The 18,649-nt window shown below is 41.8% G+C and overlaps 1 protein-coding gene and 1 long non-coding RNA gene across 4 annotated transcripts in view; one reads left to right on the plus strand and one right to left on the minus strand.

Annotated features, from left to right (window-relative positions):
* Positions 1-10,186, minus strand: part of LOC116486803 — a 61,251-nt gene extending 51,065 nt beyond the window's left edge. The window contains exon 1 of the long non-coding RNA XR_004252996.1: positions 10,043-10,186. This is a non-coding gene — a long non-coding RNA (uncharacterized LOC116486803). The remainder of the gene's footprint in view (positions 1-10,042) is intronic.
* ZFHX4 (zinc finger homeobox 4) overlaps positions 7,976-18,649 on the plus strand; it is a 150,629-nt gene continuing 139,955 nt past the window's right edge. For all 3 annotated transcript variants that reach the window (XM_032183280.1, XM_032183281.1, XM_032183282.1), the window contains exon 1: positions 7,976-8,324. The gene's annotated coding sequence lies outside the window, so the exon portion shown is untranslated. The remainder of the gene's footprint in view (positions 8,325-18,649) is intronic.

The following is an 18,649-nucleotide window of genomic DNA, read 5'->3' on the forward strand; positions in this document are numbered from 1 at the left end:
CAAATAAAATAGCAGAAGAGAAACAGTGAAAGAGATGGGGGTATGGAAATGCAAAGGACGTATTCCTATTTAGAAACCCCAAAGGAAATTGTAAAGTAGGAAATGAAAAGGAGGAGGAGAAACATTTCTGTTGTAAATTAGAGGGAATGAAGATTAGCGGGAGAAAAGGGGGAAATAGCTGCAGAAGGTCTAAAATAAAATACCACTGAAGATCAGCCAATGTTTAAAATATCCCAAGTGAGGAAAGTGAGTGGTGCGCTCATCTCTTCGGCATGGGTGTGTGAGAGGGAAATGAGTGGGGATAATTACTAATATAGCACATGTCCGGAGGAACCAATCCAAAATAAGAGGTAAATTTGGCTGGTGAAGACAGACATGAAAAGGGCTGGAAGAAAACTTAGGCACGCAGAGACCTGAGAGGATAGAAAGAGAATTAGAGGAGGATGAAAGCTCCAAGAGTACAGGGAAACTTAGAGGACCAGGTGGATGTCGGGTGGAAACAGCTACGGCAGAGATGGGAAGAGAGAATGGAAGAGTGAGGGCGAGAAAAAGGGAAAGGGGGAGATTCAGGAGAGCAAATAATCCTGGGAGAGGGAATAGTGGGAGCGGATGGGAAGAAGGAAGGCAGGAGCAGAAAACCCGAAGGAAAGAGGGAAGGAGGGACAGAGGGAGGGAAGTGGGGAGAGAAGGAAGGAGACAGAGGGAGGAGACAAGGACTGAAGTCTCCCAGCCTGGGGAAGGTGCAGTACTGAGTGAGAGAGAGCTCACTCTGAGGGTTAGGTTAGATTTCCAGAGCTCTTAGAGCTCATCGACCAGCCCGCTGGAGTCACTATTCAACCCGAGTCCCAAACACACGCCTCACTAACTACTTTACAGCCACTTTCATTGATTTTCTTTATCAAATAAACATAATACCCGTTACAGCAACACTTCCTCTTCGCGCAGCCAGAGTGCCACAAGCTCTGATTGCTGCATTTCTCCGGCTTGCTGTTCGCCTCCCTCCACCCCTAAATAAATTGTGTTCTTTCACTTAAACGCTCAAATACATTATTGCTTGCAGAATTTTGCTGTAATCTGGAAAGTACACTGCGAAGTAGGCAAATAGTTTAAATTAGAAGGTAAAGGGTCCCCATCCTCATCGCCCTGGCGTGAAGACACGCATTTGTCCCCTCAGTTTCAGAAGTACCTTGCATATTTACATACTTATTTCCTGCTAATAAGTGGTAACTTAATTTCAAGGGCGATGTCAAAGAGAAGGCTCCCGCCTAAAAAAAAAAAAAAAAAACACGCAACTTTAGCAGCTGTACCTAAGCTGTCACTTGATTTAAGCGTTTCAGCCACAAAACTCAATTTTATTTTAAAAATTCCCTAAAAGTTGCCCCCTTCAAAAGCTGGTTTTGAACCAGGCTCTTCCATATATGTCAAAGGGCTGTTGAATTATTCATTATTATAATTACTATCATCATTGTCATTATCCCTTTCCATGTGGAAATAATTTTATTATCGTAATTTGATATCTGAAGAATTTCCTGTTAGTCGTTTGATAATCTTTTTTTTTTTTTCTACCGAAAAGAAAAGTTTTGTTTAGAAATTAGAGGAAAATATTTTAAATGCTTTTATGTTTACTATAGATTTCCGTTTATCTAATCGATCGGAATGCCAATAAATCGATTAAAGGTTTAGTGTTTTACAAACAACCATTTTGTGCTTTTTGATTTTACGTTCAGAATGATTTTAATAAAGCTAATGCTTTCTCTGAGCGTTTGTTCACCCCAAACCTAATATTCCATCATTTCTATTATTTACAGTTGCAATTTAAAGTGTTTCTAATGAGAAAAATAAACACAAATAAAAGAAGGAAATAATCTGTATAAATTACTTTGTGCCTGTGGTCAACATATTTAGGCAAAGCCCTTAAAAATCTTGGTGAATTATATGCGATCATACAGTGATTGCGGAATATTAAATTAAACTTAGATAAATCCGCATTGAAGGAGGCAGCACCCAATCCTGAATTTATTTCCCATTTTCTATAACAGCATCACTGCGCTCCTCTCTTTGCAATGACAATGTGCCAAATCTAGGCATTTTGAAAACATTTTCCATATGCTTTAACTGGAGACTGATAGACAAAGAAGAAAAGGAGATGGTCTTTTTTCTCTTGAGGTATATTTCCTTTAACTTTTCCTCCAACCTTTTCTGATCTTCATCATTTATAAACAAAAGTTTTAAAATCATTAGGACCTTTTTTTTTTTTTTTTTTTTTGTCTTTTACTTTTTTATTTTTTTTTTCCTTATCGCGTAATCAATTCCTGAACTGTGGAGCTTCAGTTACGCTTTAATGCAGGACTATAGAACTATCATTTCTATACCTTGGCGGACAACATTTTTTGGGAGAAAGCATTGATTCATTTAGTTTTCGCTTGCTGCTTTTTGTAATTAAAGGTGGTTTTAATTATACTTTTTTGTAAATCAGATCAGATGTGCTGCTTGCTTGCTGGAAGGATTTTTTTTCTTTTAACTGTGCTTTTAATTTATGTGTAGTTTTTACGGATAACACAGAGGTGGTGGCTTTTATTTAGCTGTAAAATCCACACGTTTTCTTTGAAAACTTGGCTCCTTGGGCGAAAATAACTTTTCCTGGTTGCTTTATAATCGCTGTTTGTCGCAGAGGTAGTTTAGCATATTGTCTACACAACAAAGATTCCTGTTTTAGTGGCAGTGTGGATTGTTGGATTTAGATATAAATATTTCATAACTTTCCTCTTTCTGCAGTAAGATCGGCAGTTTTATTGGCTTTTTCTCCCTTTTTGTCTGTCTTTCTACCAGAATCGTTTTCTTTCTGAAGTCCCTTTTTGTCCTTTTCCAGGAGAGAATGTAAAATTTTTCCCTTGGATATATCACTGCTGGAAATATGCTCTTGGGCTTTCTGGAGGGGATGGGGGGGAGAGTGGTGGTAAGCGGTCGTTTTCCTTGATTTGCATAAGAGCTAGTGAAGTGCCTGTGAAGTTGGTGAATTGCTATTGTTTGGGGCTAGTCCTGACTGTTTTTGTTTATAAACACTGGGGTGGTTGCCGGGGGGGGGAGGGAGGTCAGAGCACTGTCAAAGCGCTGACCTCTGAAAGCCCAGAGGGCGCCTGGCTCCTTCACCCTCTCCTTTCTCTCTCTCCCTCTCCCTTTTTCTTTCCCTTCCCATCCAAGGCCAGGAGCTCAGGTTCAGGGCATTTAATCCCCGCGATCTGTCCAAGAAAGGAGCTGAAAAAGGGCTGTTAGGGCTCCGGAGGAAACGCCGGCAGCAGACTTAGACCTGGAAGGCTTTTATTTATAGTAATGTCCGGGTGCGCGGGTTTGTGCGGCTTCAGCCAAAATAACAACAGCAGCAAAAAGCCAATCAGGAACGGCACTATTTAGCGCAAAATCTTATCGAGATGTCTGTACTGAATTCGGGTACGATTTTTGTCTTAGGTGACTGCTCGTTAGACGCACTTGCAGGAGATGAATGCCAAATGTGGGACAGCGAGGGCAGAATCGTAATACAATGTATTATTGTTGTTTCATTTCTTTTTCGAACAAAACTTTCTAGGAATCAGAGCGGGAATTTTGTTTTTCTTTTCCTTCCTTCTCCCCTTCCCCCCCCCTCCATCCCTCCCCCCCCCCCCCCTTAGCTCTTTTTAGTGTGTACCGGAATGTATTTGGCTTAAGGGGGGGCCGGGAGAGGGGGGGATTAACAATAGATTTGTATACATGATACCTGCAAAGGAAGAAATAATTAATAATAGCCAAACGCTTTGGGTTCAGAGTCAATTTCATCTCGGGGAAGAAGGAGGGAAAAAAAAAAAAAAAAAAAAAAAAAAGTACAAGAGATTGCTATCAGGTTTAAGTATGTTTTGAAAAGAAGTTGCTGAGTTAAACAAAAATGTTAGTTAACACACTGCCTTTGTCAAATAGCCCCCGGGAGGAGAAGAGACAACAAAAAGGAGAGGAGGTGGGGGCTGGGGATCTGAAAGTGTCTGTAGCTCAGATAAAGGGTCTGTAACACTGAAATCTTGTAATACCTCGTTTCAAACTGAGCTCATCTATAGACTTAGGGAACGCAGTAAAAAGACACGGATCCCCTTTCCCTTGGGCTGGGGTCTGGGGAGAGAAGAAGGTGGGGGAAGGGGACGTTTATTAGGGAATTATGTCGGTTTATTAAAAAGGGGAGCGGCTGTGGCTGTAATTATGCAGATCCTTGTGCCCCTGTGTGTCCGCAGCGCAGATTTAGGGAGTGAAATGAGCTTGGCGGAGCGACGTGGTGTAACAGAGCCCAATTTGGACTGGGATTTCTTTGTCTATTAAAGAATGGTCAGTCTCGGGCTTTGGCCCGCACCAGACCTCGCCCAGGCCAATAAGTTTTCCTTGGGGCTGAGGCTGGAGGTGGTGGAAGGACAGAGCAGACTGTTTTGTTTTTTATTATTATTATTGTTGTTATAATTTCCCCCCACACCCCCCCATCCCCATTCCCTCCCTTTGAAACGTAACGTCACTATCAGAGCTTTTGTGGTTTCAACAGGAGTCTCGGGAAAAAAAAAAAAAAAAAAAAAATCCCCAAACGTGTAACGGTGCCTGCAGGAGAAGTTCGGAGGGGGGTGGGCGGGGGGTCCGCCGGGACCGGAGGAGAGGAGCTGAGAGGTGAAGGCGACAAGTCTTCGGGGGCGACCAGCTGAGCGAGAGAGGGAGGAGAGAGGGGAGCAGGAGCCGCGCCGCGCTGCTCCGGGCCGGGCCGGGCCGGGCCAAGCCGTGCCGCCTGGGAGCCCGCCCGCCTGGGAGCCCACCCGCCGGCTCGCCCCGCACCGCACCGCAGCCGCAGCCGCACCGCAGCCGCAGCCCCGGGTCCTCCTCGCCTGCCTCCCCCAGCCCGTGCCGCGCTCCCGCTCTTATCACATCCCACAAACCTGCTGCTGCTGCCTCCCGGAATTAACCTTCTTCGATTTTTCCTAGCTACGTGGCGATCCCCGGGTTTCTTCTAAAGTGTTAACATCCCGTAGTGCCTCTTTTTTTTTTTTTTTTTTCCTTCACCCTCCTCAACCCCCCTCCCTCATAGCTACTATTTTTAGGGGGAGAGAAAAAGAGAAAGAGAGAGAAAGAGAGAGGAGATTTAAAACGTTAGGAAGGACAGTAAACAGTGGCAGAAGAAACCCTGAAAAATGTAGACTCTCCTCTCGCAATTCCTGCCTGTGTTCTCCCCCCCCCCGCCTTTGTTCCTTTAGCTGTAACTCAAGAACACCATAAACCTATATCCCCCTCCAAGAAGAGAGAAGGGGAAAAATCTACAGCCAAAAAGAATGACTTGACTGTTCTGACGTTTGGTGTTTTGACATTAATGACATTAATGATATTGATGTTTCACCATGAAAAAAGCACTAGGAATAAAGGAGGTGGTGGGGGAGGTGCGGGGGGGGGTGACTTTAAAACTAAATTATCTTCGTTTCCTTATTCTTCTGTGACATTAAGTATACGTGTTTCTTCACTTGAATTTGAAATAGATGTATTGTTCTCAGGTGTTTCTTCATCACATTGTATTTAATTGTCTCCAGTCTTAGGAAATGTGTTACCATCCTTCAGGCATACACTTGAATGGACAATGCATCCTTCTATCTCAGAGTTCTGTTTCGTCTACAATTTAAACCAAAAAGCCCATTTCCATCATACCCCCTCAATCCGATAACTGTAAACGGGTTTCAGATATTTCATTTTCACTCTTTGCGTTTTTTTCCATCCTGTAAACAACGATGCAGAATATTGCTAGTTGCTTTATTACCTTCATTCACAGGGAGCAGTGCTTGTGGAAATCTACATACATGTGCTCAGTTTGTTTGTTTGTTTGTTTGTTTTTCTTCTTTTTTGTCATTGATGAGCTGGTGCAATGCTTAGATGAAATTTGAAAAAGGAATAAAGTTGCTCTCAAGAACCCTCAAGTGCCCCTGACTTTTCCTAAAGTTCGAGTCTTGGAGATTTTCCTGAAGTTTGAAGTAAGGCTTCTCTGGATTGGAGTAGGGCTTTATTGGCAGGCTCCAATCTTTGGAATAGCCGTACTTTCAGGCTGGCGATTTTTTGTCTTTTTTTTTCCTCCCTTTTCCAAAGACTTTTTTTTTTTTTTTTTTTCCCCTCACAAACTATCAGGACCTTCACTCTGACCTTAAACATCTGCTTTTAGCAACTCAGTTCCCTGACACTGGCCTGTGCTTCCTTAAGGGCAGCCTTAATTCATCATCAGGTGGGGATTTTTCTATTAGCGTTAGTTCCAGTACTTGCAAAATGTTCTTCTGGCATAGAAGGTTTCAGGCCCGGAGAGGTGCATATTTCTGCCATCTAGGTTTTTGCTGGTTTGTTGTTGTGGGTGCGTGATTTTAATGGTAGGCTGCAATAAAACCTTTCTGCTGGTTTTTGGCGTTTAAGGCCTACGAGAATCTTTTGACGTGTGTCCTAGGAATCACGAACTTCAAAAGCTTGTCAGCGCTGAGGTTATGGTTCACCTGCACAGGGTCCCTGGTACTGTAAATATCCCTCACATGTAACTGTGACTTAGTGACCGTTTCTGGTATACCCATTTCTGGAATGGCATTATCAAAAATCTGCACGTGTTCTTGCGGTGTATTCGGACGCTCTTTGAATAGTCATGTTTTTATCTTCAGTAGGGGGTATTTTAAAGTATGTCTATTCCTAGTTTTAGTTAATTATCTTTTAATGAAAGTGTCAGTCATATTCACATCTGCAGTATTAGGTTAAGATAATTAGATTTTCAAATGAGAAGCAATCTTCTTAAATCCCACACAGGAAAATATTTGTAGAAGATTCCAACTTATAATGACATCTGTACATTTTATCCTAGTTTTCATCATAATAACCTCCTCCCTCCACCCCCCCCATACCCCCCGCCCCCCACAAAAATATCTAAGGTGTCTGGTAAAATATAATAGACTAAGTATTAATAAATATCAATACTTGTAGAGAAAGTGGAAGATGATCGCAAGTATATGCATGAAACATGTATCGTATGCAAAGAGACTCTTTCCATGGGCTTGTATTTACTTCATTTTGATAAGGTTGTTTACAGTTGACATTGTATATTCTAGAAGGCTTTGCATTTTACTTTGTTGATTTCTCCAAGCAATTACATGGCGCCCACCAAATGAAGTGTGTTGTGCTTTATGTGACCATGTGCATGTGAAGCCTATGTATATATGTGTAAATATAATGTGGGATGCGTGCATGCGTGCGCTTGTAAATAAATTCCTCTTTATCTCTGTATAGGAATATCTGTAAGATATTCCCTATCTTAGATACACTATCTTTCCATTTACGGGGACGTTATACATTCATTATCCCATTGCAAACATATATTTTTCATTAAATCTCCATTAAAAGGGGGGGGGGGGGGGGGGGGGGGGGGGGGAAGAGAAAGACAGACAGAAAGACAGACAGAAAGCAAGAAATATCTCCCTGATGGAATAATTAATTTGTACCCATTTCTTTTAAGTTCCCGAACAGTTAAAAGAGCAAGTCTATCCCCCCTGCTCCCCTCCCCCCCCCCCCTTTTTTTTTAATTTTCCCTAGTCATCTACTTTGTGTGCCTGTGTGTGTGTGTCTGTGTTACTAATGAAGTTTGCAGACTTGTGTTTGCATCCACGAGCTCCTTTCTGCTGCCCCTTCTTCTCCGGGCTGCCTCTGTGGCTCCCGCAGCCCCGGCGAGCCCCCGGCAGCCGCGGCAGCTCCGGCTTCCCCGGCTCCGGGGCTGCGCGTCATTTGCAGCCCGGAGAATGTTGATCACCTCACTAATTACACCTCTCCCTCTCCTCTTCCCTCTCCTCTCCCTCTCGCTCCCTCTCTCTCTCTCTCTCTCTCTCTCTCCTCTCTCTCCTCTCTCTCCCTCTCTCTCTCTCATTCCCAGAGTGCATATCGGGAATAGACACACAAAGACATGCGCACTCAACTTAATCAGCCATTTTTTTAAACAGGGCTAAAACGATAATAATTAGCAGAATAAAGACATATCGGATTTTCATTTCCTTTCCTCCTTTTCCCAACCCCTTCACAACCAAACAGCGAGACCGCGGTCGGCACATGCTTTAACAACTCCCGGACCCCAAAGGACCGCTCCATGCCCCCCACTTCTTGCTCAATCATTTTTATTTTCACCCAATAAAGTTGGAGGATTATTTTTTTTTATTATTTTTTTAATGAACCTTCTCTCGTTTACTTGGATGTGATCAGCTGTTAAGTAAATAAAGCAAAACAAAAAAAAGAGGCGAAGATCCAGTAGGAACTGCGAGGGGAAATGGAAAGTAAGTTTTTTCTTTAACTTTTATTGAGTAGTTTGTGTTAAATTTAGGTCGAGTATCGATTATCTTTCCAGGCTGATCTTGCACAATCTTTGATATTTCGCTCTCGCTCTCGCTCTCTCTCTCTCCCTCTCTCTGTGCCTCTTTCTCTCTCTCTCTCACATACACACACACACTCACATCCCCAGATCCCATGTATCTCTCCCCTCTCTCTCTCCCCCCTTTTTCTGCCTGTTTCCCCATTTTTAGGTACAGTATTTGCTCTCATTTGGGGAGGAGGGGCTGCTTTTTCTTTCTCCCTTCTATCTTTCTCTCTCCCTCTCTCTCTTATTCCGGGGGATGCGTTTTGTTTGTGTATTATTTTTTGTTTGTTTGTTTTGGTTTCGGGATTTTTTTCCTTTTTCGGGCTGTAACTTTGGGATTGAGCGGGAGACCCCGCTCACTTTGCAGCAGAGGTTCGGGGGGTGCCCCCCACTTTTTATTTTGCTTTTTTTTTTTTTTTTTTTTCTCCGGGAGCTCGGGGTGGGGGGAAATACTGTCAGATTAGAGAAGACGTTAAGGCTGTCAGAAGTCATCGCTCGCCAGCCCCTTCAGAGCTCGCACTCTCGTTTCGCAGCCCGGTCCCCCCAAAACTTTGAGGTGCTTTTTGAAGGCACATTCCGCTCTCCCACCCTCCTTCCCTCTCCTCCCCATCTCCACCCCCCTCGACCTCCCAAACTTTCGCTTTCGGGCGGGGGTTGGGGGGGGGAGGACGTGGGGGGGATGCCAGCAGGGCAATGGGGACCCTGTCTCTGCGTGCGTTTGTGCGGGAGAAGGTGAGGGGTGCCCCCTCCCCCCCCAGCCCCCCCTTTTATTTGGCAGGTAGGTTTCTCAGGAAGAGAGGCAGGGGTGGCTGTGCGGGGATGAGCGCGGCGCTGAGCGAGTGAACGCAGGGGGATCGCGCCGGCTCCGGCAGCAGGAGGAAGAGGAGCCCGTTAGGAGCGCGCCCTGCCTCTCTGTCAGTTTCGCCGCACGGAGCAGGGAGGCAGCACGGCCCGGCCCAACACGGCCCAGCACGGCATGGCACGGCACGGCACGGCCCCGCCGGCGGGGATGCGCGTCCGGCTGCTGCCTACGGGCGGCTGACGGCCGGGCGCTGCCGGAGCCCCCGGCATCCCCGCCGTGCTGAGCCGCGCCGAACCGTGCCGTGCCACGCCATAGGAAAGGCTCCTCGCCGGCAAGGTCGGGGGCTGCTTTCAGCGCAGCCTTTCTGAGATTTTTGAAGGGGGGGGTGGGATGGGGGGGCCGGTTGTTTTGCGGGACTGGCGTCTATTTTTTTTTAAACCGAGGACTAAGGTGTTGTGTGTTTTTATTTTATTATTTTTTTTTTTTTTAAAAAAAAGCAAAAAGCAATGGCTAACCAAAAAAAAAAAAAAAAAAAAAAAGCTCATAAACAGAGAGAAGGCAGTTCGGTCCCTGCTCTGTCTAACTGCTCGTGCCAGAATCAAGTGCATCCCTTCCCATCACGGCGGCTAATGGCAGACGCATCCCTGCTTCCCCCTCTTGCCTTACGTGAAATTTCCTGCAAAAAAATGCTAATAAACTTTCCCCCCATCCGATGCCAACTTACGGCGGTTCCCCTCCACTCCTCCCTTTCCTGCATCTTCTCTTTCCCACCCCCTCCCCCCCCCAGCCTCCCCAGCAGCAGCAGAAAATGCGCGGGTTGGTATTTCTTTTGTTACCTGCGAGCCAGGCGGCCGGGGGTCTCTCATCGGCTGCTTAGGGCACTGGGTCCAACCGAGAGAGGAGGCACATCAGTCGGGTTCAGCCTGTTTCACCTCAGCGCCGTCCCGAGGAGGCTTTAGCCACCATTCAATAACACACCCTCCTCCTCCTCTTCCTCCTTAGGTACCAAGGCAGAGATCGCAAACATAACAACCCCCCCTCCCCACCAAAAAAAAAAAAAAAAAAAAAAAAAAAAAAAAAAAAAAAAAAAAAACAAAAGACAACTTGCCAGGCTGAAGATGGTGGATTTACATTAAGCCAGACACAGGCAGGTTCACTCAGGAAGTCTGACCATCCCGTTTTCTGACAGTTGCATTTCCTCGGCTCCATTCCGTCCTCCTCTCTTGCTCTCTCTTTTTTAAAAATTTCTTTTTATTAGCGTCGTTCCGTTTTTAACCAAGGATTATGTAGTTGGCAGGAGGACAGCAAGAAAGAGAGTGGAAAGAGAGGGCTCGTGTGCTTTTGGGGTGGTTGCTCTGAGGGTGTTTTTTTTATTTTATTTTTTTTCAATTGTGTTTCCTCTGGATTTTCAGTGGCTCGATCCTTAGGAGCGGTGGTGGAGTGTTTAAAAAGATCATATGTAGCATTATATTTTTAGTTTGGTGGTGGATGGATGGAAGAGGTAGTGAGAAGCCTTTGCAGCCCTGCCTGTTGTTGGTTAGATTGAGGCAGAGACTTGGCTGCGATTGGGACGCGACTGTGACATGGGCATCGATCGCTTCCATTGAGAGCAATGCAAAAACACAGCCTGGGTATGTAACACTCTCAGTGCCATCAACACTTGTTTTACTTTATATTTACTGGCAAAACTGACAGAACGATCCGGAGTGCTTTTCTTTGAAATAAGGAATACAAATATTTGGCTGGGAAGGTGCACAAAGAAGATTGTGGAAATAAACGGGGGGCTGAAGGTTGGGGTAGAGGGGAAGAGCCTTAATCATCATTGCTCCACTTCCTATTCAACTGACTGTATTTAAAGAGTTTCTCTCTTTTCTCGACTGGGGGATCCTACTAAACTGGTGGAAATGGACAAAAAAAAAAAAAAAAAAAAAAAAAAAAAGAAATCAGACAATCAACCTTGAGGGAATATCTGCTAGTTTTCAGGGTTTGCGGTTTCAGCCGGCAGGAAGGCACACAAAATAAAAGATGGCTAGCCAGCTGTTTTAACCTCTTGCACCTGGCTCCAGAGCTGGGGCTCACCAGGATTATTCAGTTATTCGTGCTATCTGTGCTTGAATATTTATAGTATACGATCTGGAGATCCACACAGTGCATTGTAGCATCTCTTTATCCTTTAGTCGTGGGCTTTTTGGACTTCGTCAACATAAACATGTATTCAATAGTTTTCATTTTTATGATAATGAACATAGAGGGTCAATGAAATATAGAGGGAAAAGTCGTAAATCTGCAAAAGTGAAACCTACCCAAGGAACAAAGAAAGGTCAGGTAAACCATCTGTGTAAGTCACAGTAATAGTACCTGCTGTTTGGTTTATGCAGTGATACTGGTTTATTATTCTCTAAAATGAAACTTATCCGCTAGATCAAGTTAAAACTAAAGGAGAGCTGTGGAGATGATAAATGGCATTATGTGCACCTTTCAGAATAGGGACACGTTTTTGTTCCTAGATTTTTGAATAGTTTAGGTTTATTTGCGAAGATGGTGCACCAGCAAAGAACATAGAAAGGGGGCCGAGAAAAATCACTGTTTAATATTGCAGAATTTACTGCTTCCATTCTGACCATGAGCCTAAATTTACACAATGAAATTTGATTATCTCTAATAACAATATTAGATCCTGCACTGGATGGATGAGAATTGAGGTGGTTTTGTTGATTGCAAGGGTTTAATGTTGCATTTCAGAATCTGATGTGGTTTAGCCTCCCTTCCATTAACTGGAAAACCCCTGAGGTTTTACAATTATTTCTTAAAGATAATACATTTAAGATTGCATTGGTAGGCTGAAGAAAAGTCATAAAGGCAAGAAGGGAAGCCCTTAATAACTCTTGAGATTCAGACATGTTCAGCAGTTAGATTGGCTCTGACTTCACCAAGGGTCGACAATGTGTCATTTCCATGAAGCCAAATTGCCCTCTGCCTATATGATATTAATGTGCAAATCAATATTTCAGGGATTAAATTTCCCTTCTTCATTTTTTATGGTTTCTACCTCAATAAGTCTCAAGTCTATTAGAAGAGGCTGGATGATTTAAAATCTTTCACTGCAGAATGGCTTGTCGTAGCCTTGTTTCACAGACCGTTTTTGGATTTTCGTTATAAAAGACTAAAGGCATTCCAAAGAAGTTGATAGTCAATATAGGGACATGCTCACTGTTGTAAAGCCCTTGTTCGATTAAGAGCTAAAAAGGTATTGAAAATATAATATATATGTTTATGTAATATGTATGCATTCTGCTGCTTTAAAAATATTGTGTTAATCACCTATTGATTTATTTCAAAATCAATTGAAGCTCCTTTCTTATTAGTGATTTGTTCAGCATTCTTCAGCCTTGTTGTTAATTTTCTTAAACAGCATGCATGAATTAATCTGCTGGTAGAATGTGTTTTGGGTTTTCTTTGAGGCATATTTAAAACCAGGCATTCTTACCTATTTAAGCTGAGTGGTGTGAACAGTTCAGTATTGTTGGGAGAGCCAGGGCACTGTTTGCTGCACTTTGGATTCAGCATTGTTTTAATGAAGCTAAGGGGCATTTTGTAAATATTTTATGATTTTTACTCAGATGCTTATCAACAATGTTTATTAAGGGTTTCCACTGAATATTCAGGATCAGTTAAAAATTAACATGGAGCTATCTGGTCTGGAAGGAAACAATACATGACAGAAAATTTAGGTCAAAATATGAGGTTGTGACTTTATCACATAATCTTGGGAAGGCCCTACTGTCTATCATTTCGTGTTGTTTTATAGTCTTAGACCATCTGGACCAAGTTCCGCACAGCTGCATGAATTTCATATGTGATAGAACATTTTTTCCATTCAGTGTGAAATGTTCCTTCCTAAAAACGTACACCAGACTCGCTTAATTTAGTCTGCTAAAAGAAATGCACATGAAAAAGGACAAAAGGCTCTTTAATCTCTGCAAGCTGTTTGTTTTTCTTCAAGATTCCTGTCTGTTTGGGTTTGAAAAGTCATGTTTATTGAGCAGATGATTCTGAGGTGTGACATTAAAATAATATATGATTTTTGTGCTAGTTTCTGCTCTCCTAGTTAATTTGCAGAACTACTTTTTATGCCTGTCAAAACACATAGTTAATCTATTCTTATTTACAATTAATCTCAATAAAATTAATCTTAACTATGCCTTAGTCAGTAGCTTAAAATATCTAATTATATTCAATTAACTGCTGTCATAGTAATTAACACTGCTTAATTGCCTCTGCATATATTTATGTAAAGCTCATTAGTTACTGCTTGCTCTTTTTTCCTTTTCTCATTCCCATTTTTTGTGGCTCTGAGAGCACTGACACAAAGCCCAGTGCAATTTTTTGACAATTCGGTTCTTGAAGAATCTGTGACAATGGCAGTACATGTGTTCATAGCGTGTTGTGTGGGTAAATATTTATGTTTTCATATGCAAAAAGGGTACCAGAGCTGGGTCTCTAAAGAACTTCCAGCCCTCCCCACCTCCTTCTCCTACCCCAGCACATACAAAAATGATTTCTAGCCTTGTTGATAGAAATATGAGAAGCCAGGTTAAGCTTTGTGTTTATAAATGAAGAGCTTTTCTGCATCTGCCTTGGGGCTGTACCCAGAAGGCAGAGCTTTGCTGCTCCAAATTCATTCAAAGGGTTAAAGACTTGGCCAAGGTTCAAACTGAGAAGCGCCCAGGGAAAGTGCATGTGAATATGTACAAGTTTCATGTAATTAGTGCTTAATTATATTAACATATGCAAATTGTCAACTTAGGAGCTTGTTGAGCTGGCAAAGATCAGCCAGGCACAATTGCTGTATTGTTCTGAAACAATAATGGATTTCAAGTTGGATTGTGAAAACACATAACTAGCTATCTAATTTAACTCATACCATGGTGAAATTTCATTAGTCTCCATGGAGACTGGTTTAATTGTGCTGACTAATGTTCTGGGCTGCAGAATGTCCTAAAAAGAAAGCGTTGTTTGCCTAATCCACCTTACAATGACACTTGTTTGTACATGTTTCCCTTGTGTGAGAATTTGCATATGCAAATAAATAGTTTCTCTGCCCCATTTGTCATGGCTGTTCATTACCCATGAAGAGGACATTGTTACTAGGCTGTTACTGAGTCTCCCAAGACAGGATAGTGTCAACCAGTCCAGCCACATTCTTTCATAATTTGTTTCTGATTAATAGACCAGAGTGAGGCTCATTCTATTCAGGCCTCTGTAAAGGGAAGGTCAGTTCTGTCACTGAAAAGAGTTTCCGCAGCAACTGAAGTTTTTGCTCTCCCTCCCCTTCCCCCCCCTCCCCCTGCTAAATTAATCATATTTAAAATAATGTATTCTCACTTTAAGGAATACCTCCGCTAATAATCTCTAGTTTCCTAAAGCAAAAGATAGGAAAATAAAGGAGATTCTGGTATTGGAATATTAATCCTGTTTTTGACAGAAAGGTAAACTGATATAATTGCTTTTCAGTCGAAGGAATGGGGGTTTATACAAGTGTGAAAGCATCGGAAAAGGATTAGCATTTTTTTGCATAATGAAAAGCTCTGTTGAATAGGGCACTGAATGGTTGACTGAATGACTGAGATGAAAGGAAGATGAAAATGCAGGCTCCTCTTTCTTTATGCCTATGTTCAGCTCTCCCTAAAGTTATGTTTGTCCAAGACTTGAGAAAACAAGCAGGAGCTCGGATTTCAGCAACTTTTTAAGATGCCCCAAGTTTCCATCATCATGTGGAATAATATGTATGAGAACAGTGTGGCGAAACGCTGATAAACACAGGTTTGGTTGGAGAAGAGTTCCAGGAAGATGACCAAATATTGACTATTGGATATCGAGGATTCCCAGCACTTCGCCTGGGGGAGAGAACAAGGGAAGAGGGGACCAGCAAGCAGGGACAGAGTCAGTTTAAAAGTTGCCAATGGAAATTATGAATCGATACATAATAATCTAATAAAGTTTGGTATTCGAGGAAGCAGGGTTTAGTCAATATCTGTTTTAATTATTAAACTATTACTCTTTTGGAAAAAGTTATGAGTTCTGACTCAGTGCTAAGTGTTTAAGTGGTGTATATAAAGCCTTTCTGAGGAAAAAATTGCTCTCTTGCTTCGGCTTTTAAAATGAAGAAAGCTTACTGAAATAGAAATTGATATATGCACATAGCGAGCAGGGTGCTCAGCGGGACTGCATCCGTGTACTCAAGTTGGTTAAAGTTTTTTGATTCTCAGGTAGGTTCAGGTAGCGAGGAGGGCCCCAGCCTCCTGCAGTCAGTGCAAGCCCCCACTGACTTCAACCAGTGCAGGATCAGGCCCCGAGACAGGGCTGCAACTGGTTAGCTGTTGACAATGTGATCAGTGCTTCTAATTATGTTCTCTCAACAGTAATTAGGGCAGTTAAAATACCATAAGTGTTGAGCCACTTTTGAAAGTGGGAAGTGGTTCTTTTGTATGTATGTAAATCAAATGCAGTGTGAATAATTATTTGTATGTATGCATATTAATTAGGCTGTTGTTTTTTTTATTTTTTATTTATTTATTTATTCAGGTCAACATAACTGATTTAGAGCTACTGTGGAAATTGTTGGTAGATAGACTAACTAATAATTTTTCTAGTTTGTAGAACTTATATTTTTATGTGTTTGTTAGTTCAGCATTGGAGTTGACTTGATAATATTTAAATAGTTAGAGGTGTCTCTAAAAAATTGTATTTTTTTAATGGATAAATGAAAAAATTACAAATCCAGAAAGCGCTTGGTCAGAGTAAAGTGATGAAAATTCTCTCCTTTAAGACAAATTTAAGACCTTCTATGGGGCATGCGAATGTTTTACTGCTAGCTATGAAATTCCTTAGAACTTCTTTTAAAGGAACACGCTTATGGGATATTCTTTCATTCAGGGAACAGCTTATTAGTGCATTTCCATAAGAAAAGTGTGTTAATTTAAAAATAAATTAATTTATATTTTAAATATTGTTAACCAAGCACCATGTGTTGTCTCTGGCAAAGTTCCAGCCACTGTAGAACTGGATAACACATGGGTTAATAATAACTTATGTGATGTCTGCGTTCTTACTGAATGGGCAGAAACCCAGCACACTGAGACTCGAGATTTTACAGAATAAGATGTAATGCAGAAAACGATTAGGTGAACAGATGCAGAGACAGAAGAAACTAAAAGCCTCTTGATACTTGCTTAAAAATCTAGTGGATTCTGTTGGGTTGTTGGGATTATTATTAATTTATTGATAGCAGGGTTCAGCAGACTTGTATAGATAAACTTATTTTACATAAATAAGGGTAGCAGTTTTATCCCTTAATACATATTACTCTATTCCTTTTCAAGTCACTCCACAGCACTTTTATACCTGGATTTTTTATTATTAGCTTTTGCTGAGCTCCAAACTGTGCCAGAAAAGTGTGTACCAGAATGGAATATGGTAAACTTGTTGAAGAATGACATTTTCTGCTTAAACAAAATATTCTAAAGAATAATTTAACCAAGTTTTATGACCAAAACAAAAGCTTGCCATATTGAGATACTTTTTTATATTTTCACATTGTTCAGAATCAGCTTTACATTCCAAAAGAGAGAGAGAGAGAGTTTTGGAGAGTAATTCGTCAAAATTATAGCTTATTTGCTTTTAGTACTTTTGAGAACATTTTTATGTGCAGAAACTGGGATTTCTTTGCAGACAGACGTAGCACAGTTTTGACACTCATGCTGATCTGATAGGCTGTACCAATTCCTAAGTAGGTGTTCAGGTCAATAGTTCACAAACTAAAGGCTATATGTACATGATAGACCATGGTGACTCTGAAAACAAACATTTACCATATAAGCTGCAATGCTGTCTGCTGAACAAATGTTGAGCATGCTGGACATACATCTAGAATTGTGTTTAAATAGACAAATATTTTGATTCTAAAACAAAGAAATTCTTACAAAATGCCCATGTCAGTGTGAGCCTAGGACACATAAACCCAAAAGAAACCAGAACCCAATTCTTTCTATTCATCCTCTTCTAAATTAATAATATTTCCCCTGAAATAAGAGGAGTTATTTGGTTGTAAAACCGACAAGACATACAGTTTTGATATTAGAAAAGAAATCAGGCCGTTAGCCACAAATTGAAAATTATCTCATAAAATCAATTTAAAAATATTTAATCTCTTCTTTTTGCACCACTGTTCCCATTTTCAAGGATGATATGCTTAGTGCAGGAGGCACCACAGGGTCTGTAAGGAGGAGGTTTCACAGAGACACTGATGGAGGTTGATTCTGTCCCTTCACTGAGTAACAGCAGAACTGAGGGCCTGGGAGCTGTGGCTGTGGAAGGCTTGCTCCTCCCTGTTTTGACACTGAGGCTCCTTTGTAGAGAAACACACCTAACCTGAGGTGACAAGGCACCTGTCAATAGTAGTGCTTCAATGTTTGGGGCACTGATGGAAATCTGGAGTAATCCCAGTTATTTCTGCACTTGTTTCAGAGCGTGGTAATGTAATAGATCAGAATAACATCTTTTTGAAGAAAACAAAAACAACTTATTTCTTGCCCTTCCTTTTTGGGGAGAATCTTTTGATTGAGGATATTTTCATTATTCAGAAGGCCAGAACTTTCCTGAGAAGATAGAGAGGAAGACAAAAATCTTGGATTTGCCAATGTTAATATGACCATTTTGAACACAGGTGTTTTTTTCCATGTGAGAAGCCATGGCTATCCACGTTCATATCAGAATTTCTCTCTTTACTTAGCACCTAGCGATTCTTATATCTTCCTCACTCAAGAAAATAAGGCTGTGAGTGAAAAGTAGCTTCTTAAAAGGGAATTTATTCCTGTGGGTTTCTATCTGATCCTTTTATATATATTTTTTATATTGAAATATGGTTATTGATTTTGTTTACAACACTGAAGTTTTAAATTAAAGAAAATGTAACATCTCCAAAATAAATTATTTAGCTGTATGGCAAATGTCACTCCTCAATCCCTGAATTCCTTGGGGCTTTATAAACTGCTTGCAGAAAAAAAAAAAAAAAAATCAGGTTGCTTGCCATGCCACTGCAGCCATCTGCAGGGTGGGAAGCATCACCCTGTGTGCAGCCAGCCACAAACCACAACGCTGTAGCACAGCAATATGCTCAGGGGCCTTCTTCCAGCAGGAGCAACTAACTGGTTGCTTTAGGGAGACAAAATCCGATTTCTCACTGGGTCATCAGCCAGTGCACTAGGACAGGAGTTTCAGCTCCAGTGAGAGGCATCAGTGGGGCTGTTTTAACTCAAGAGTGGTCGTGCCTGTGGGTTTTTCCCTGCCTGGATGGAAGGTTTCCTCAGCAATGCTGCAGTTTCCCACTGTGACCGAGAGCCTGGTCCAAAGTCCAGTGCTGCCTCATCAATTCCCCCCAAGTC

This window comes from Aythya fuligula, chromosome 2, assembly GCF_009819795.1.
Source record: "Aythya fuligula isolate bAytFul2 chromosome 2, bAytFul2.pri, whole genome shotgun sequence".
Taxonomy (NCBI): Eukaryota; Metazoa; Chordata; class Aves; order Anseriformes; family Anatidae; genus Aythya; species Aythya fuligula.